The sequence below is a fragment of the Pinus tabuliformis genome, chromosome 2_1, assembly GCF_031772625.1.
Source record: "Pinus tabuliformis cultivar Carrire ecotype Pingquan chromosome 2_1, CPIR1, whole genome shotgun sequence".
Classification (NCBI taxonomy): domain Eukaryota; kingdom Viridiplantae; phylum Streptophyta; class Pinopsida; order Pinales; family Pinaceae; genus Pinus; species Pinus tabuliformis.
In genome coordinates, this window is record NC_142299.1 from 190993580 (window position 1) to 191002073 (window position 8494).

The following is an 8494-nucleotide window of genomic DNA, read 5'->3' on the forward strand; positions in this document are numbered from 1 at the left end:
TCAGGAAAAACTTCGACCCACAAAATCTGAGGTAAATTATGGCTCTTCCCCGCTAGCATTTTGTTTTTCTTCTGTTTGTATAAGCTGTGACCATGTAACAATTTAATAATTCGACATATAATATCTAAAAAATATAAGGTAAATTATTGCTCTTCCACTCTAGCATTTTCTTTTTCTTCTGTTTGTATCACCTGGATTTTTGTTTTTCTTCTGTTTGTTTAAGCTGTGACCATGTAACAATTTAATAATTCAACACATAACCTCTGAAAAATGAAAATGTAACCATTGTTGATTCGACACATAACGCCATGGGGACCCACCATGAGGGGCATGTGTCTCATCTTCCATTCTCTAGAACATACCATGGGTCATCTTACTATACCAATATACCTTTTTTCATTAACTAGTCCATATTTGACTCGTTAACTCCATGCAAGCTTCATAATCTATGTATTACAGAATCTAGGAGTCATCTAGATTGAATTACGCAGTAGTATTAATAACACAGAAATCAAATGACATATTCTCCAGATTACAGGAAAAGAATAGTGGTTCAGTGAAGTTAAGTACAAGGTATGAAATCTTAATGGCAGTTCAACAATGTACTAACCCGTTCCTGTATATGAATGAAATATAAAGCTTAATAACTAACATGGCCTTGAACAAGGGCACTTGGGATAGATAGTTCAATGCCTAAGAGTCATCTTACCCAGATCATGATAGACTAGTTAAATACAAATACAGGATTTAGCAACTAGAAAAGGAAGAATTAATGGCTTACTATTGTAAGCCCATGGCAACCATTGAACAGGGTCACTGTGGCCCAGACAACTACTACTCTCTTTACTGCATTTCCATTTGTTGCTTACCTTCTAATACTAACATATCGCTTAGGGCTACGTTCGGCAAAGGGTCAAGGAGTTCAATAAAGTCAAATGTGGGAAGGTCTTCACCCGGCTAGCCTGGAGTCAGGGTGTAGACAACCAGTCTACATTTTATGCACAAAGATAATATAATTTCTTGTTCCTTCTTGAAAAAGAAACCCAAAGCAACGAAGAGACGGAGGAAAACATAAATCTTAGTATGGAAGATGCAATGGAGAAAGATGAGGTTTGTTTTGTAGCTTTGATAGTTATCAAGAAATCAACAATTCAAGTGATATATATTGTGGCCTCATGCTGCAATGTTTTTGACCCAACCATCTGTTTTGTTTCTTAAATATGATCTCGCCTACACAAATTGTGGAATCACTTTCCCAAACATACCCTCGCGAAGAGATCCATGGAGTTTCAGGAACAAAGCCTAGAAAACTATTGATTTCCTTGTTTATTTGATCCTCTCCCAAAGGGAGAGAGTGGCTATCTATATAGAATGATCCATAAGCTATATAAACATCGAGTTTCTTGCATCCACTTGTAAATTATTCATGTAAGACTTGTGGATTATTGGTGTAATAATTTCCCTGCGAACCGATCAGGTGAAATTTACGATGAAACTAAGGAATCTATTGCAGAGACAGGGCATGAGCAATGCAAAGATTGGTATACTCAAAATAACAATGAGAAAGTTGGGGAGACGGGAGAACCAACAGATTATTTGAGCAAGAGGGAAAAGGAGGATGTGGATAAACAAATGCTGGAGGGAGCTGCCAAAAAAGTTGTGGAAGATTCAATGGATCAGATAGTAGATGGATCTGGTAGGTGGAATGCATTTCAATAAAATTGAAATGGGTTCTGTAACTCGATATATCTGCTCTTTTTAAGTTGCTAGTGGGGATTCACTTATTTTCCTTAATTTCTTTTGTTTCAATGCATATTTATTGTTTCTGTCATTTCTTGTGCTTTATAAACAGATTTAGCTTTATTTCCTTCCATGACAACCAAAACAGAAAGTAGCACTACAAGTCTACCACTATTTGTTTCTTTGAGTGTCACTGGCTAACCTGGCGGGGTTCCTTCATTAGGGCATTTGCACAAAACTTTGTTTCCTCTTTAGTGTATAGAGAAATTTTGATATGGTGCATCAATGGAGGGTATATTCACATTTTACTTGAAATCTTTGGGAGGTATCACTCACTTGCCATAGAGGCTAGTATAGGTGCTTCCTGTTTATCTCCAGTTTCTGTAATGGCAACAAGCACAACAGGAGAAAAGAGTACATTAACACCCATGGTAACACCATTTATATATGCTTTATGCTTTTAGACTTATTCTATTTCAAATATATTCTTTATTGCAAAATATGATTTCATTAACAGTAAACTACGGCTATATTAAGGGTCATTTTTCTCCAACCATGTGAAGTGCATGTTATTTTGTTGCTAAGACACTTCATTTTATATTTTATTTTTCTTGGGAAAAAAAATATGTCAAGTTTTAAAAGGGTATCTATTACTACCGCGTTACAGCTCAAAAGGCCAATAAAGTAATTGTGTTTAGAACTGTATTTATTCCATGAAGATCAGTCACGACAGGTTCTTGGCATCAACCAGATGTCAGCCAAAGGGATTTGCCTAGACTTGTGCCCATTACTGTAGGATAATGCTCAATCCTTGTTAATAATTTAACTATTTCCGTCAGTATGTCTACTATGTAGGATGGCTTAGACATTGTTACAAGGCATGATCACTACTGATTTCAAACCATAAACATGACATACATTACAACTTGGCTATCAATAATCAAGATCATGGCCTTAAAAGGATAAAATCATATGGATCTGCCCACCTTTTCATGTCAAGAATATCATTCCTCTTGAAGCCTCCTTGTTCAGGTATATGCTCATTCACTTGAATTTTTGAATGAAATATTTCCTTTTATATTTGTTGGTTCATTGTATTGTAAAAGTTCTCTTGAATATCTAGAGGATTCTATTGCACATGGAACCTTACCTACATGACCTCCTCCTTGAGAACTTAGCACACAAATCATCTCTACTCTTATGGTTCCACAACTCGTTGTAATATAATTTGAGCAACTGTGATATTTTGTAGGTTTTTTTGTTTGTGTTATGCTGTATTATATGTCGTTGTTATAATATATTGAAACCAAAGTACATAATGCCATAGCACCTAGCTAGAGTAGTTGAATATATAGTTTCCCATAACTTTGTCAATTCTTTAGAAGTGCTTGGTTCCTTGAGGCAATCCCAAGTGTTCAAGTTAGTTTGGTGGTATTAGACGAGGGAAGGTCCTAATTTTAGTTGGTTTAGAATTTTATTCTGATATGATGAGGTTTTGTTACTATTGTAGGTGTCAAGGCTTGTATTTTAGGTGGTTTGAGAGATCGTGATACACACAGTTGTAATACTTTGAAGGAGTGTTTCGCCTGGAGCTGTCTTTTGATAATTTCAATCCAGCGTGGGGAGTCATCACAACCATTGGAGGAATGACTGAAGAAAACTAGTTGGGTTGCTACTGACTAGTTTTTGAATGAATTTTATCCAAAATGAAATTGTTTTTAACTGTAGCGAAGATCTTGATCCACAACTTGGAAATATTGGTGTGGATGGCGATTCAAAGGGCTATGCATTTAGTGTATGATCCCTAAAGGCAAGAATGGTGTAGGAGTGTTACAGAAAATACATACTTCTCAAACGTGGGTGGCAATTCAAAGAGCTATGCATGTAGCCTATGGTCCGTAAAGACAACAAAGGTGTAGGTGCGTTGGGGAACAAATATGCTTCTCCAAGTCAATCAAGAGAATACTTTAAACTGCATCGTCTGATTAGAAAATTAAAGGCTTTATCATTCAGCATCACTTATTTAAGACAACTATGTAATAGTCTTTGATGGTTATCGCAATCGAATATATGTGTCTTAACTTTTGGATTTGACAATAAATACCTAATACGAGACGATAACTACTTTCCTTAGGAGTAGAGAAAAGTTGTTAAGTCCCTATACTACTAGTGTAACTCCTTATTATTATTAGTACAACCCCCTTATTATATTTTATGCCCATGTAGTCCCCATATTGTTATTATTGTGCCCCATAGTAGCCCACTATTGTTATTATTGTGCCCTTACATTATTATTGTTATGTCAGCTCTGATTATATTATGACCCCTTAGACTCCTATATATAGAAAGGAAGTCTTTTCATTTGTATCATTGAATAATTGTTCATTTGTGTAATGTAAAGGAGTTTTCCCCCTCGAAGAGCCTTATTTCTAAGTCCTTGATCTATCTTTTATATCTTTTTGTGAGTTGGTTTCATAACATTTGGTATCAGAGCTTTGCATTCTACGGTTTCACTGCTCCAAACAGTTCATCATGGAATTTGCGCATTAAATTTTATTTTGCAACGTTTCAGAAGAAAAAAAAAAACCCATTTGAGAAGAAATCGCACTGAACCTCCAGTCCAAATTTTAGATTTTGTCTCGCTATATTTTCGTAGATATGATCTGAGGAAGTTAGAGATTTTGCAGACTCCTGAATTACATTCAAAACAGGTGGCTGGGGGAAATCATCATAACGTTTGTTCTGAGCATCAGATTGAAATTTCGTAAGAAGTTTCAGAAAAATGACTTCTTGTAGTTTTATGTATATCAGTTTCAGGTACTAAGGTCGAAACAACGAGATGTGGCACATAATACAAGTTCGCTCTACTGAACTAGTCTATAATTAGGTCACCGTGGTAGATTTGGCATAATTCTTCCTTGGATAATCAAATTATGATCAGACTTGCTGGGTTAGAAAGATAACTTAGAGAGCTACCGCAGGAAGAAATTTCAGAACTTGGAGATCTGAAATTACAAAGCTACAGTCATTTCAAGATCGAGCTCCTAAAATCAAGAAAAATCAAGATGATAAAGTTTGACGACAACGATCTCGTAAATTGGATACTACAGATGAAGAAATATTTTGATGTACATGGTGTACCAATGTTACAAAAGGTATGTATTACATCTTCATATTTAGAACAAGATCAATTTTATAAAGGGCTTTGTTCTCGTAAACCACTTGTTACGTGGTCAATTTTCAGAGAGGAAATTATAGCACATTATGAGGATACAAAGAGCAACACCTTCTTTTGAGAAACACTACAACAATTGGAAGAAAAAAGAGAAAAAGGGCTTTTTTACAAAGTGGGAATAAAAATTATGGCAACAAGGAAGTCTACCCCTCACAACTATAAATATGGAAGTGTTGTTTCTCCTAGCCTTCCACAACCTACAAGGGTTACGCCACAACAATTGGAAGAAAAACGAGAAAATGGGCTTTGTTACAATTGTGATAAAAAATACATTAAAGTCATAAGTGTGTGGGGAAGGAATTATTTTACATTGATTGTGGAGAGGAGAAAGAAAAGGATCAAGAAATGTCAAAAGAAGATTATATACATCAGGAAGAAACCTTGGACAAAGAAGAAATGAATCTGACCACATGTTGTAAAGAATTGGAAGTAATTACTACTCCTCAAACTCTTAAGATAGAACAACATATCAAGAAGAAAAAGGTTGAAGAAGTGGAAGACCACATTAAGAAAGAAGAAATGAATCCGAACATATCTTGTAATGCAATGGCTGGATTTACCACTCCTCAAACTATCAAGATAGAAGGAAATATCAAGAAGAAAAATGTTCAAGAAGTAAAAGATTACATATAGCATCAAGAAATGAATTTGACCATATCTTGTAATGCACTGGAATAAATGACCACCCATCAAACTCTAAATATAGAAGTACATATCAAGAAGAAAAATATTTGGGCAGTGAAAGATCACATCGAGCATCAACAACAAGTTCTCCAACTTTTAAATGATAATTCCACTTTGGTGCAGAATCGAACGAAAAAAAAAGTTGATCGACATCGAAATAAAAGAAGTTTTGATGTAGGTGATTGGGTATTTTTATGGTTACATACATACAAAAAAATTTCCTTCAAGAAGGCTATTTATGAGAATGAAATGTTGGCAATACTACATGCACTTAAGAAATGGTGACCTTACCTAATGGGAAGACACTTCAAGGTAAAAACCGATCATGATAGTATTAAATACTTTTCAAAACAAAGATTATCCTTTCAAGAGCAACAAAAATGGGTCACAAAGATGTTGGGTTATGACTTTGAAATCATCTACAAAAAATGGAAGCAAAATGTTGTGGCAGATGCACTCTCAAGAAAGGATGAGGATGTGGAAGCATAGTTGTGCACCATTTCTATTACCCAACTAGATTGGATACATGAAAGAAGGTATGAATGCAAGAAGGATTAAGAAGTCTGGCCACTCATTCAAAAGTTGCAGAAGATCCTAGTTCAAACAATATTGCCAGAACTTGACGAGGAAGGAAAAATCATATTGGAGCCTGGAGCAATCACAAAAACAAGAACCCGATAGTTACAAAATCAATCAATTTCAGAGTATCTCATCAAGTGGAAGAACTTACTACCTAAAGATTCCACATGGGAGGATAAGAATTTTATACAAGAGCATCAAGAACTACTCAAGCATTGAGGACAACACTTTTTGAATGAGAGGGGCATGTTAGGTCCATATACTACTAGTGTAACCCCTTATTCTTATTAGTACAACCCCCTTATTATATTATTGTGCCCATGTAGTCCCCATATTGTTATTATTCTGTCCAATAGAAGCCCACTATTTCTATTATTATGTCCTTACATTATTATTGTTATGTCGGCTCTGATTATATTATGACCCCTTAGACTCCTATATATAGAAAGGAAGTCTTCTCATTTGTATGATCGAAGAATTTTTCATTTGTGTAATGTAAAGGAGGTTTCCCCCTCAAAGAGACTTATTTCTAAGGCATTGATCTATCTTTTATATCTTTTTGTGAGTTGGTTTCATAACAAAAGCTTAGAACCTGTAATATTGATCTAAAAATCACTTATGTATGATCTTAGTTAATTAATGTAGGTATTACAGACTCATGTGCTGGTGATATGCCTATGTTATTTAAAGCAATGGATCAATAAGATTGCGAAATACACAGGCAAATGGGAAAATAGTAAGAGAAACACAGCAAGCAAAATGCAAAAACACAACTATTTAATAAGGAGTTCACCCAATCCTCTTGGGCTACGTCTCCAGGTCCAACTTTCATTGGTGGCCTTCCTTTTATTGTGTTTTTAAGCAGAGTTTTTACAATGAGGAACTCAAATTGAGTCTCCTAGAACAAATGATTCTTAGTAGGGTGGTACATGGATTCCCCAAGCCACTAGAGTACACAGACTCCCCCTTAGAAGTCTCGACCTCATCTGGTCTTAATTGGATGAGTCCAATTTGGTACTCAGTTCCCGACTGATATCCTCACAGGGATTGCTTGAACCTCTCAAGCCTTCTCGATACTATCTGCCCGATGCTGCCTTAGCTCTGCTGGTCAGCTCGACTTCTCTATTCTCTGCTTCTGTCTCATTGTTTCCCTTGTGACCATGCGATCAGGGCTTTTCCTTCTCGAGGGGTTTGCCCAGTGACTCGGGATTAGCGCTTTGTGCATAAAAAATGGCTTTGTTTTCTGATATGGTCTTCCCAATTGCTAGTTTGCACCACTACGCGGTCTCCATGGGCCAACGATCAGCGCGCTTTGATCAAGGTCCTCGTTGTTCCGTGCTGGCTACAAACTGCCACTGTCTAGAGGTCCTTCCTGATAGCTTGTTCTTTGAAGTCTGTCATGATTTGAAACAGTCATAGAACTCTGATAATTTTCATGGATCCAATTCGGATCAAATACTCTAACATATGCATATTATTTTAGGATGTCGAAAGCTTAACTAAGAATTAGAATACAAGCTTTTTATCTACGTCCATATTGCTATATATGGTTCATGATTTGATAGATTCGAAGAGCAATAGACCTAGGAAGAAGGCAAACACTAATAGCTAATGAATTTATCATGTTACATAGATGCGTTGACTCGAAGTAGTTAATTAACTCTTCATGTAGCATACCACAAGAGTCGAAATTCTTAATAGTAAATTAAGCTTGCTTGTATCTTCATGTTAGGCATATTCATGCATGTCGTGCTAGGCATTAAACCTTAACAAGGCTGTATTAATAGTTTCTCACAGGCTTAGTTGTATTTGGGCCATCATAATCATGCTAGCAATATCTGCAAGCCTATGTAGCCTGGCAGAGTTGTTAAGGCTTCCTCTGTGGAAATATAGGGGCTGGTTTTTGTCGTCGGTGGGTGAGGAAACCCAGGCAAACCTCTGCAAAGGATACCTCATAGTGTCACAGGGCTTCATGGAGACATTCTTTTACCTGTCTGAACTATTTCTAGTTCATGGGTCACTGTAGAATGACTCCTTTGTCCCACGGAAAAAGGGGCTTGGTAGAGCTATTAAGGCTTCCTCTGTTGAAATATAGGTGCTGGTTTTTTTTGTTGGTGGGTGACTAAACCCAGGCAAACGTATGCAAAGGCTACTTGATAGTGTCACAGGGCTTCATGCAGCCATTCTTTTACCTGTCTGAACTATTTCTAGTTCATGGGTCACTGCAAAACGGCTCATTTCACCCAAGGAAGAAGG